The following is a 14,273-nucleotide window of genomic DNA, read 5'->3' as shown; positions in this document are numbered from 1 at the left end:
TAGCCCAGCACCTCTGTCCTGTCAACAGGGTACAAAACACCAACCAGCAGACAAATTGAGCAAGACGGACAGTTATTCTTTGGCAATCACGAACAATGAGTCCCATCCAAAGCTTCTGTCTATCAAAACAAAAATAATTGTCACAAATGGGGTCACACCCATCAAGGACTGGTTTGCCACAGAATTATAACACAAAAGTGTCAGAATGTTTGGCTCCTGGTGCCCTGCAAGCCCTGGCTTGCCCAGTCAGATGCTTTTCCCTTGTTAATTATAACTTAACTCAGGTGATAATGGATGTGTACCTCTAATACTGAAGCCTGGTCTACACTGGAGGGGTGGGGGATTCAGAACCATCTTAAGTTACGCAACTTCATTTAACATAGAATAAACGTAGCTGAAATCCGACTTAGGATCTAACTTACCGTGGTGTCTTCACTGCGGTGAAGAGTCGATTGGCTGACCCTCTCCCCACATTGACATCCACCTGTGCCTCTCACCCACTGGTGGGAGCTAGTAAACCAGAGTTGATCCGGAAGAAGCGCTCGTGCAGTCGATTTATCCGTGTCCTAAAACTAGACGTGATAAATCGATCCATCCACCGCTGGATTGAATCACTGCCTGTTGATCCAGCATGGTAATGTAGACAAGCCCTGAGGGTCTTATTAGAATACTCAAGTGCAGCGGACATGGAGTGTAATGGACCCCCCTGGTAGCACATCATCTGCGCTGCGTGTCCATATGGATAGTTTTTTGGGTATCCAAAATCTAAAGAAATTATCCAATTCCACCTGTCTAAGATATAATTTTCGACAAAACAATGGACAGATTCTTTAGAACAGATTATTTTTCATGAGGACCCAACCCCACTTGCGTCATCACAGCATGGATTTTCTGGCTGGCTAACTTGAGGGTGGAGAAGAGACTATTCCTCTGAATATTCTCTTCTCCACATGGTTCTAAACTTTGGAACAGAAAATACTTTCCATAATGCAGCTCATCTATAAAAGATTCAATGATTTGGGGGGCCAGAACAGCAATCATCTTTCTTCCGTGGAGAACACAAATCCCCAAGAACTAATTCCCCGTTCTATTTTGGATTGTTTTTATTATATTCTCTGGAAGAACTAATGGACCTATAACTATTAGTTTCTATTAGAGTGCACCCTGGTCAGGAATATCCAAAGACCCCCATTGTCCTCCTGATTTCATTCGGGTTACATTTTATTCTTACACCGTCCTTAAAAAAGGGCCTAGTTTTCACACCCAAATGTTTTCCTTCTGTCCCTGGGAGCCCCCAACCAACGGCCACCCATTTTCTTCCTGGGGATCTTAATGTGGTTTTAATAAAACTAGATTGATGGATCTCTCCCCTTTGAGTACCCTTGGCATCATGACTCTCTCTATACCAATACAAACTAACTTTCAGTTGAAAATTGCCTTTTTTTAGTGGCAATCACATTAGTCTCAAAAGGGCCAGGGAGTTGCAGGCACTCATCGGCTGTCCCATTGCACATTGTCTACATGCAAAGAAAAAAAGGTTTTTCTTCTGGGGGCCTGGGACCTGGACAAATTTTTTTTATTATCTGAAGTGATCCTGTGAACTTTGGTTGGCATCTGAACCAGATGATCTACCTACCCTAGGTTCTTCCTTGCCCCATGTCTGATGACAACAAAACCTAAGGGAAAAGACTAATACACCATACTTTAAATAATGACACTTCGGCTGGGCTTCCTCTCGATCCTCCTTTTTAACTTAGATAGACCCAAAACACGTTTAGGGATCTCACCTAAGACCTAAATTGCATAATGCTTTTGTGGAGAGGGCTGAAAGCCACGGCTAGTCCTCAATCTCATCCCCCAAAGAATTTCACAAAATGGGTCTCTGATTTTTTGTCATTAAGCTAAGTATATTAGTTAGTCTAATTTAGAGAAGAGCCCCCCCTCCCCTCTGATTCTCAATCAAGCAAAAATAACGGGCTCATTCAATCAGCAGCAACATTCAGCATCTGTGGCTTCTTTGAGATGAGTTCCCATCACTGAAATGTATAAGGCAGCTAACTGTGATCAATACATTTATGTACAAGACACTGGTTCCTCACAGAGGCAGTTAAATCAGATCTCTCTTGGCAGAACAGTCTTACAATCATTATGTAGGTAGACTCCGGCACCCGCTGCTTGTACATCACATTATTGTTTGTCCATATGTATTCAACTCTTGGTGATTCACAATCACTTGAAGAAGAAAGAATGACTACTTACCTTACATCTCAAGGAAACCAGTTATTGTGTTCTCATGTGTATTTCATGCCCTGTCCTCCTTCCCCACAAGTGTGGATTCTTGTGGATTCTCTGCTGGTAAAGAAACCAATGGATGGTTGGCAACACTTTGCCCTTTATGCCCTTTGAAGGGCACAGGTACAGCCCCAACAAGCACGACTTGCCAAATGATTTTGATCTCAGGAGTGTGCACATCAAGAGTGGACTATATCTGGACAACAGTGCAAGGTAAGTAACCGTTCTGTTTGTGGTGTTGATTCTCAGCGTTTGTCCTAAGATCTGGGGCAGGGGCGGCTCCAGGCCCCAGCACGCCAAGCGTGTGCTTGGGGCGGCATGCCGCGGGGGGCGCTCTGCGGGAGGTCCAATGGAGCCACGGGACCAGTGGACCCTCCGCAGGCATGTTTGCGGGAGGTCCACCAGAGCCGTGAGACCGGCGACCGGCAGAGCGCCCCCCGTGGCGTGCCGCCGTGCTTGGGGCGGCGAAATGAGTAGAGCCGCCCCTGATCTGGGGGTAAATCCTGTGACTCTCAAGACATGTTCATAAGGCTAGTACTTCTATGCAGAGGTTCAGTGCCTGCTTCCCCTTTAGAGTAACAGAAGTAGAAAAGTGTTGCAATCTTATAAACACCAGTTCCATGTCTCACTAGAGTAAGTATAGGCAACATAGATATCAAACCCCAGTGCATTTGTATGGCCCCATTCCCTAAACAAAGATGACCATTAACTAAGAGCAAACATGGAAACTTCAATGTGCCAGTGAAAAAGGACAGCTCTTCATCCCAGAGAACAAAACACATTAGTGACTGACAATGGGGGTTATGCCTGTAGGCAGGGGCGGCATTTCGCCGCCCCAAGCACGGCGGCACGCCGCGGGGGGCACTCTGGCGGTCGCCGGTCCCGCGGCTCTGGTGGACCTCCTGCAGACGTGCCTGCGGAGGGTCCGCTGGTCCCGCGGCTCCGGTGGAGCATCCGCAGGCGTGCCTGCGGGAGGTCCACCGGAGCCGCCTGCCGCCCTCCCAGCGACAGGCAGAGCACCCCCCGTGGCATGCCGCCCCAAGCACGCGCTTGGCGTGCTGGGGCCTGGAGCCGCCCCTGCCTGTAGGCATAGATCTTGCTGGGCATGAGTAAGCTTGCATATAGTTTGATTTGAGTACTAGGTTAAACTGTAACTAAGGGTGTAACAGGTTGTGTGCTACAGATGGTGTGTTCAGGCTAGTTGATACAGTGGGAACACCCTAACCTGATAAACTTGAAATGTAGATGAGGTAAGGATATAAGTGATTGGTCCTTCCAGGATCTACAAAGTGATTGATCCTTACATGATCTGTATGATGTCCAAACCAATTAAATTCAAGATTTAACTAGGAAAAATGTAGTGTGAGACATGGTTTGCATGATTTGCAATCACCCTGTATCTAAACTCCCTGTGTCTGGGCCTGGCTAGCATGGTCATAGGGCTGCCTCATAAAGTAACATGAGAGACAAACTGGAGTTGAACTGAGTTTTTGGATCCCAGAGAACTAGAGGAAGTGTTGTCCCAGAACTGGACAACATGTTCTGGATAAGCTGGAAAAGGTCTCAGAGGGAATCCCAACAATGCCATGATAAGGGATCAAGATCACTGTCTTTAGATGTAGGCATATGTAACCCTTCTGCCAGGTGGAGTCGGCAGCAACAATCACCACCTCTGGGCCCCTCTAAGGCCTGGTCTACACTAGGACTTTAAATCGAATTTAGCAGCGTTAATTCGAACTAACCGCTCAACCGTCCACACCAGGAAGCCATTTAATTCGAACTAGAGGGCTCTTTAGTTCGAATTCGGTACTCCACCCCGACAGGTGGAGTAACGCTAAATTCGACATGGCTAGCTCGAATTAGGCTAGGTGTGGATGCAAATCGAACTTAGTAGCTCCGGGAGCTATCCCACAGTGCACCACTCTGTTGACGCTCTGGACAGCAGTCGGAGCTTGGATTCTCTGACCAGCCACACAGGAAATGACCCGGGAAAATTTGAATTCCTTTTCCTGTCTGGGCACTTTGAATCTGACGTCCTGGCTGGACATCGGGGCGAGCTCCGCAGCACCTGCAACGATGCAGAGCTCTCCAGCAGAGGAGTCCGGCCAATCCAAGAATAGAAAGAGGTCCCCAGCATGGACAGACCGGGAAGTCCTGGATCTGAGTGGTGTGTGGGGCGAGGAGTCTGTGCTGTCGGAGCTGCGCTCCAACAAGCGGAATGCAAAGACCTTCGAGAAGGTCTCCAAAGCAATGATAGAGAAAGGATACAGCCGGGATGCAATGCAGTGCCGCGTGAAAATCAAGGACCTGAGACAAGGCTACCAAAAAGTCAGAGTGGCAAACGGACGCTCCGGAGCCCAGCCCCAGACATGCCGCTTCTACGAGGCACTGCATGCCATTCTAGGTGGGTCTGCCACCACTGCCCCACCAGTGACCGTGGACTCAGTGGATGGCATAGTGTACCTGGACAGTTCCTCCTCGATGTTCGCCGATGTGGAAGATGAGGAAGGGTCTGTGGAGGACGGCGCAGGCGACAGCGAACACAATACCGCTTTCCCTGACAGCCAGGATCTCTTCATCACCCTCACAGAGATCCCCTACCAACCCTCCCCGGCCGTTAACCCGGACTCTGAATCAGGGGAAGGATCAGGCGGTAAGTGCTATAAACATGTAAACATTTATTTTTTATAAAACAGGTATAAAAAAATAGAAATACTATATATAAAATTTTCAATGAAAAACTATACGAAAAGTAGGTCCACACATATAGGGATTGAACAATAATCCTCCAGGGACAATTCAAGAAAGGTCTCATTTAGGTCCTCGAAAAGCCTCTGCAGGAGGTTCCTGGGGAGAGGTGCCTTGTTGGGTGCTCCGTGGAAGCACACTCTTCCGCGCCAGGACATCCTTATGTAGATGGGAATCATCGCCTCCACAAGCATGGCCGCATATGGTCCTGGTCTCTGCAGGGCTTCCCTTAGCATCCGCTCTTTGTGACTCCGAGGGACCCGCATCAGGGTGATCTCGTTCATGAAATGCTGCATCTAATTAGGGCAATTAGTGTATTGTTACTGTTGTGAATGGTTGACTTTTACTTTGCATAACAATGACCCTCGCTTAACAGCCACGTGTTGTAGGCCACATAGGAAAAGCATACATTGATCTTTCCCGTGCACTGGCGGGAGTGGCTGGAAAAGGGTCAGAGTATATGATTTCCAGATTGCCTTTAGCGGGAGGGCACAGCTATCCATTAACTGATAAGCAGAATGTACTGTAAGGCTTACCAGGACTGTCTGCTAGACGGATTCAGCTGTCTCTCCCCACTTGTCCGCTCTCCTGTGCAATGCCGCAGCCAATGAGAGCGTATTCCGAAATCTCGAACTTGTCCTGAGATCTCGTGAGACTTGTTGCCCTGTATGGTCTTGTTCAGAGAAACTGACTAGACTGTGTTCACTGTTCGCAAACATGTATCTGTTCAAGGAAATCAGTTACTTTTCCCATCACACAGCTTCGGCTCTTTCCCGGACTGCCCCGGCATTCCCCTCGCAGAGGCTGGCGCAGATTAGGCGGCGAAAGAAAAAGACTAGGGACGAGATGTTCGCGGAACTGATGGCCTGCTCCAGAGCCGAGGCGGCAGAGCAGAGACAGTGGAGGGAGACCCTATGTCAACAGCATCGCACACACATCGAACGGGAGGATAGGTGGCGGCAGGAAGACCAGCAGGCAACTCAAACGCTGCTTGGGCTAATGAGGGAGCAAACGGACACGCTCCGGCGCCTTGTTGATGTTCTGCAGGACCGCAGGCAGGAGGACAGAGCCCCCCTGCAGTGTATCTGCAACCGCCCTCCCCCGCCAAGAAGTCCTGCCCCCCCTCACCCAAAAGTACAAGACGGAGGGGCGGTAGGGGCCATGAGAACTGTCACTGCACCACTGCATAGCGCTAATGTACCACACACCTCTCACGCTATACATTTGTAGAAGTGCTTCCCTTACAGGCTCACCCAGTCCCAAATCCAAGTTTCATCCCCCCACTGTGTATTAGATTATTAAAAGCTGTTTGCTGTTATTCACTGTTTCGGTCACGTCTTTCGTGTCAGAGGATTTTTTTGTGTATGGGGGGGGAGGGGATTTATAATTGCACGGTATAGCCTACATTACCAGGGTACAGACTTGGGGGCATGATCAACTGCAGGGCACACACACACTGCAGTCACTAGGCACCAGGGTCACTCTATGTGGTGTATGCTGCCCCGGGTCATTCTGTGATGTGTATGCTTGTCCAGGGTCCTAGCGCCTGCCACCCCCTTAATGTTAAGGCACGCTGCCCTTACCATGCACTTCCATCGTAGCAACGAGCCTCTCCGTTGCCCTGAGCCCCAACAAGAGCCCTCATCCACGGACAGATACTCACCCTTCCCCCACACCCCTCACCCCTTCCTACGCCCAAACCCGCAGCCCACTGCCGTCATCCAAACCCCTATCCAAAGAAGGCACCACTCGCCCCTTCCTGCAAACCCACCCCTTCCTGAAATCCCTCCCCTTCATGCACAACCACTTGCAACCGTCCCCCACCCCAGAGACCTATGTAGGAGCAGGAGGATGTCATTCCTCTATGGAACAAGTGGTCTGTACATCAGTGCACACCGTGCCCAGCACAGTATGCGTCCATGTTTCAACACCTGAACAGAAATGCAAAGTAAAACAAAGATTTATTAATAATGAGTGTAACAATTAATTTGCTTTAAAACGTGCTTTGGAAGTGGGGGAAACTTGGAGAACGGGGTATGTAACCGCAGATCGAAATCGACACATATAGACACAGGCCCAGGGTCAGTTTCTCTTGAAAGCAAGTGGAGAGTCATAGGTTACCCTGCTCTCTGAGGAAACTTGCTTTCAAAGCCTCCCGGATACACAGCGCTTCCCGCTGGGATATTCTCTCAGCACGGGTGTCTGGCTGAGCATAAACTGCAGCCAGGCGATTTGCCTCAACCTCCCATCCGGACAAAAAGGTCTCGCCCTTGCTCTCACAGAGATTGTGTAGCACACAGCAAGCAGCAATAACTACGGGGATATTCTTTTCGCTGATGTCCGAGCGAGTCAGTAAGCTCCGCCATCTCCCCTTGAGACGTCCGAAAGCACACTGCACCACCATTCTGCACTTGCTCAGCCGGTAGTTGAAGAGTTCCTTCTCTCTGTCCAAGGTGCCTGTATAGGGCTTCATGAGCCAGGGCATTAGCGGGTAGGCTGGGTCCCCGAGGATCACTGTAGGCATCTGCACATCCCCAACCGTTATTTTGTGGTCCGGGAAGAAAGTACCTGCCTGGAGGCGTTTAAACAGACCAGAGTTCCTGAACACATGCGCGTCATGAACCTTGCCCGCCCACCCAACGAAGATGTTGGTAAAACGTCCCCTATGGTCTACCAGTGCTTGCAGCACCATTGAAAAGTAGCCCTTTCGGTTAATGTACTCGCTGGCCTGGTGGGCTGGTGCCAGGATAGGGATGTGAGTCCCATCTATAGCCCCACCGCAGTTTGGGAATCCCATCGCGGCGAAGCCATCTATGATGTCCTGGACGTTTCCGAGAGTCACTACCTTTGAGAGAAGTTGCTCAACGATTGCGTGGGCTACTTCAATCACAGCAACCCCCACGGTAGATTTGCCCACGCCAAAGTGGTTCGCTACTGACCGGTAGCTGTCTGGCGTTGCAAGTTTCCAGAGGGCTATGGCCACTCGCTTCTGCACACTCAGGGCTGCTCGCATCCGGGTGTCCTGGCGCTTCAGGGCAGGGGACAGCAAGTCACAGAGTTCAAGGAAAGTGCCCTTACGCATCCTGAAGTTTCGCAGCCACTGTGATTCATCCCAGACCTGCAGCACTATGCGGTCCCACCAGTCCGTGCTTGTTTCCCGGGCCCAGAATCGCCGTTCCACACCATGAACTTGACCCATTGCCACCATGATCTCCACGGCGCGGCGTACCCTGCTTTGTGAGAGGTCTGCGCCACTCTGTGAATTCCTGTCCTCACTGCGCTGCCGGAGCCTCCTCGCCCGATTTCTCAGCAGCTGACTGTGGAAGAGGTGGACAATAAGGTGCGAGGAGTTGACAACGGCCATAAGTGAAGCGATGATCGCAGCGGGCTCCATGCTCGCAGTGCTGTGGCGTACGCGCTGTAACTGACAAGAGAAGGGCGCGAACAGATTTCCCGCCGGAGCTTTCAGGGAGGGAGGGCGTGATTGACGGTTCAATGACAACAGTTACCCAAAAGCACCCTCAACACATTTTTCCCCCAGGAGGCATTGGGAGCTCTACCCAGCATTCCAATGGGCAGCGGGGACTGCGGGAACTGTGGGATAGCTTCCCACAGTGCACCGCTTCCAAAGTCGACGCCAGCCCCGTTACTGTGGACTCAGAAATTCGAATTAGTGTATTTACTGTGGATACACAAATTCGACTTCATAACGTCGAATCCACAAATTCGACTTAAGTAGATTCGAAATAGTCTTGTAGTGTAGACAAGTCCTAAGAGGCAATACTTCCTCACTCACAAGCACTGAGTCTGTGTATAGCAAAAGAAAACTTTTATTAAAAGGGAATCCAGGAATGATTTGGCAAAACACCACAATCGCATTCAAAAGCCTGTGACCATAAGCAAACACCCACCCACAATACATTGGGCAGCATCCTTAGCTATGTTGAGAGCTTCTCCCATTGACATAGCTACAGCCTCTCATGGAGATGAATTAACTATGCCAACGAGAGGAGCACTCCCATCGGCGGTGCAGCTGCGCTGCTGTAGCATTTGTATATGAAGAAAAGCCCTAGGTGTGTCTATGCAAATACTCTCTGCTCCTGAAGTCTTTTCCCCCAGTTCATCACTAGCTGCCAAGGGAGGGTTCATTCAGATGCTGCTTAAACATAGTATTACAGTAGAACCTCCGAGCTACAAACACCCTGGGAATGGAAAAGCAGCAAAGAGTCTTGTGGCACCTTATAGATTAACAGACGTTTTGGAGCATGAGCTTTCGTGGGTGAATACCCACTTCGTCGGATGCATTCCTGGGAATGGAGGTTCTTTGTAACTCTGAAAAGTTCGTAACTCTGAACAAAACATTATGGTTGTTTTAAAAGTTTACAACTGAACATTGACTTAATACAGCTCTGAAATGTTACTATGCAGAAGAAAAATTGGATGTGAGATAATGAGATTGCTTCACTGGGCAATTTATTCCAGTTCTTAACCACCCTGACTGTTAAAATAGGGAAAGAATAAGTTAAAAGTTACTTAGACAAGTTAGATGTCTTCAAGTCACCAGGGCCTGATGAAATATATTCTAGAATACTCAAGAAGCTGACAGAGGAGATATCTGAGTCATTAGCGATTTTCTTTGAGAAGTCATGGAAGACAGGAGAGATTCCAGAGGACTGGAAAAGGACAAATATAGTGCCCATATATAAATAGGGCAATAAGGACAACCAGGGGAATTAGAGACCAATCAGTTTAACTTCAGTATATGGAAAGATAATGGAGCACGTAATTAAGCAATTAATTTGCAAACACTTAGAAGATAATAAGGTGATAAGTAACAGTCAGCGTGGATTTGTCAAGAACAAATTATGTCAAATCAACCTAATAGCTTCCTTTGACAGGGTAACAAGTTTTATGTATGGGGGGAAGTGGCAGATGTGGTATACCTTGACTTTAGTAAGGCTTTTGATACTGTCTTGCACGACTTTCTCATAAACAAACTAGGGAAATACACCCTAGACGGAACTACTATAAGGTGGGTGCATAATTGGTTGGAAAACCATTCCCAGAGAGTAGTTATCAATGGTTCACAATCAAGCTGGAAGGGCATATCAAGTGGGGTCACACAGGGATCAGTTTTGGCTCTGGTTCTGTTCAAAATCTTCATCAACGATTTAGATAACGGGGTAGAGAGTACACTTATAAAGTTTGTGGATGATACCAAGCTGGGAGGGTTGCAAGTGCTTTGGAGGATCGGATTAAAATTCAAAATGATCTAGACAAACTGGAGAAATGGTCTGAAATAGGATGAAATTCAATAAGGACAAATCCAAAGTACAAATCCAAGGAACAGTCAGGCGCACACAAAATGGGAGATGACTGCCTAGGAAGGAATATTTCAGTATAACACTGTTGTAAAAAAGCAAACATCATTCTGGGATGTATTAGCAGGAGCGTTGTAAGCCAGACATGAAAAATAATTATTCTGCTCTACTCCATGCTGGTAAGGCCTCAGCTGGAGTATTGTGTCCAGTTCTGAGTACCACATTTCAGGAAAGATGTGGGCAAATTGGAGAAAGTCCAGAGAAGAGCAACAACAATGATCATCAGTTTTCAAGTACATAAAAAGGTTGTTACAAGGAGGAGGGAGAAATATTGTTCTCGTTAACCTATGAGCATAGGACAAGAAGCCAAGGGCTTAAACTGCAGCAAGGGCAGTTTAGGTTGGACATTACAAGGAGTAATGGTCTCAAGTTGCAGTGAGGGAAGTTTAGGTTGGATATTAGGAAAAACTTTTTCGCTGGAATGGGTTACCTAGGGAGGGGGGGAATCTCCTTCCTTAGAGGTTTTTAAGGCCTGGCTTGACAAAGCCCTGGCTGGGATGATTTAGTTGGGGATTGGTCCTGCTTTGAGCAGGGGCTTGGACTAGGTGACCTCTTGAGGTCTCTTCCAACCCTGATATTCTATGATTAGAAAAAAACTTCCTAACTGACAGGTTGCTTAAGCGCTGGATTAAATTGCCTAGGTAAGTTATGGACTCTCCATCACTGGAAATTTTTAAGAGCAGGTTAGACAAACACCTGTCAGGGATGGTCTAGATAATACGTAGTCTTGCCATGAGTGCAGGGGACTGGACTAGAATCATAGAATCATAGGACTGGAAGGGACCTTGGGAGGTCATCTAGTCATCCTGCACTCATAGTAGGACTAAGTATTATCTAGACTACAAGACACTTTGAGGTCCCTTCCAGTCCTATTATTCTATCATCAGGGCTGACACTCTGAGACCGTACAGGAACAGTAAAAATTCACTTATCAGATAAAATGCACTGTGCATGTTTACATTGATTTTCAATACAGAACAATTATTAAAATAAATCTCAACTGTTGCTTTAAATCCTGACATTATTTTTGTATTTCCAACACTATTTTTTTATGCTTGTACAGTGCCTAAAACCTTTTGGGCTCTACCGTAATATAAATAATATTTACAGAAGAAGAACAAGTTCTGATAAAAAATCAGAGGGATATTTGAGAAGTGTCTTGCATAAATACATTAAATTTTCTTTCCAAGTGTCATAAATTAATCAGGAAGGTAATTGTAGTGTTGACTAATCTAGTAAATGGATTAATAGATTCCAAGACCAGAAGGGACCATTGTAATCATGTAGTCTGACCTCCTGTATAACACAGGCCCTAGAACTTCCCCAAAATTATTCCTAGAGCATTGTGCAAATGTGGCACTAGAGATGCAAAACCAGTGTTTGTAAGTGACACAACATGTGAGTTAGACATTTTCAGGGGTATAATCCAAGATGGGATTCGGTGGGAAGGATGTGGGTGGAACATGACAAATAAGAGCGGTTACATTCCAAGTACATTGGTGGGGTGGAACAATGGGACTGAAAGTTGTGTAACCACCTTGGCTTAACCACGAGATCTTGCATGATCTAAAAAATAAAAAGGAGTCATATAAAAAATGGAAACTAGGACAAATTACAAAGGATGAATATAGGCAAACAACACAGGAATGCAGGGACAAGATTAGAAAGGCAAAGGCATAAAATGAGGTCAAAGTAGCTACAGGAATAAAGGGCAACAAGAAGACTTTTTATCAATGCATTAGAAGCAAGAGGAAGACCAAGGAGAGGGTAGGCCCACTGCTCAGTGAGGAGGGAGAAACAGTAACAGGAAACTTGGAAATGGCAGAGATGCCTAATGACTTCTTTGTTTCGGTCTTCACCGAGAAGTCTGAAGGAATGCCTAACATAGTGAATGCTAATGGGAAGGGGGTAGGTTTAGAAGATAAAATTAAAAAAGAACAAGTTAAAAATCTCTTAGAAAAGTTAGATGCCTGCAAGTCACCAGGGCCTGATGAAATGCATCCTAGAATACTCAAGGAGCTAATAGAAGAGGTATCTGAGCCTCTAGCTATTATCTTTGGAAAATCATGGGAGACAGGAGAGATTCCAGAAGACTGGAAAAGGGCAAATATCGTGCTAATCTATAAAAAGGGAAATAAAAACAACCCAGGAAACTACAGACCAGTTAGTTTAACTTCCGTGCCAGGGAAGATAATGGAGAAAGTAATTAAGGAAATCATCTGCAAACACTTGGAAGGTGGTAAGGTGATAGCGAATAGCCAGCATGGATTTGTAAAGAACAAATCGTGTCAAACCAGTCTGATAGCTTTTTTTGATAGGATAATGAGTCTTGGGGATAAGGGAGAAGCGGTGGATGTGGTATATCTAGACTTTAGTAAGGCATTTGATACGGTCTCGCATTATATTCTTATCAATAAACTAGGCAAATACAACTTAGATGGGGCTACTATAAGGTGGGTGCATAACTGTCTGGATAACCGTACACAGAAAGTAGTTACGAATGGTTCCCAATCCTGCTGGAAAGGTATAACGAGTGGGTTTCCACAGGGGTCTGTTTTGGGATCAGCTCTGTTCAATATCTTCATTAATGACTTAGATATTGGCATAGAAAGTACACTTATTAAGTTTGCAGATGATACCAAATTGAGAGAGATTGCAACTGCTTTGGAGGATAGGGTCAAAATTCAAAATGATCTGGACAAATTGGAGAAATGGTCTGAGGTAAACAGGATGAAGTTTAATAAAGACAAATGCAAAGTGCTCCACTTAGGAAGGAACAATCAGTTTCATACATACAGAATGGGAAGAGACTCTCTAGGAAGGAGTACGGCAGAAAGGGATCCAGGGGTTATAGTGGACCACAAGCTAAATATGAGTCAACAGTGTGATGCTGTTGCAAAAAAAGCAAACGTGATGCATTAACAGGTGTGTTGTGAGCAAGACACGAGAAGTCATTCTTCCGCTCTACTCTGCGCTGGTTAGGCCTCAGCTGGAGTATTGTGTCCAGTTCTGGGCACTAAATTTCAAGAAAGATGTGGAAAAATTGGAGAGGGTCCAGAGAAGAGCAACAAGAGTGATTAAATGTCTAGAGAACATGACTTATGAAGGAAGCTGAAAGAATTGGGTTTGTTTAGTTTGGAAAAGAGAAGACTAAGAGGGGACATGATAGCAGTTTTCAGGTATCTAAAAGGGTGTCATAAGGAAGAGGGAGAAAACTTGTTCATCTTAGCCTGTAAGGACAGAACAAGAAGCAATAGGCTTAAACTGCAGCAAGGGAGGTTTAGGTTGGACATTAGGAAAAAGTTCCTGTCAGGGTGGTTAAACACTGGAATAAATTGCCTAGGAAGGTTGTGGAATCTCCATCTCTGGAGATATTTAAGAGTAGGTTAGATAAATGTCTATCCGGGATGGTCTAGACAGTATTTGGTCCTGCCATGAGGGCAGGGGACAGGACTCAATGACATTTTGAGGTCCCTTCCAGTCCTAGAATCTATGAATCTATGAATCTTCCTTGGCTGAGCTTGCAGAGATAACTACTGGCACTGAACATGGTACTTATGACAGCAGGCAGCCAAACCAAGAGGAACCAAGGAAGAAAGAGAAAATGTGAAACTCCCATCTGCTCAGAATGCCATGTAAAGAAATCCTCTATATGGCCACAAAGATAGCCCACGACCACACATGGTAGACTTGACCCACAAACAGAAAGCTACCTCTCTCATTTATTTCCAGTAATATGTAAGATTATGTTATAAACATTTAAATGTTTTTTTAAATATGATAAAACTGGAACTTTTTAATGAGAATAAAAATATCCACATATTTAGTACGAGAATATAAAAATCCTATTGA

This window comes from Mauremys mutica, chromosome 2, assembly GCF_020497125.1.
Source record: "Mauremys mutica isolate MM-2020 ecotype Southern chromosome 2, ASM2049712v1, whole genome shotgun sequence".
Taxonomy (NCBI): domain Eukaryota; kingdom Metazoa; phylum Chordata; order Testudines; family Geoemydidae; genus Mauremys; species Mauremys mutica.
The sequence above is the reverse complement of the archived record's forward strand: the minus strand, read 5'-3'. Positions refer to the sequence as shown.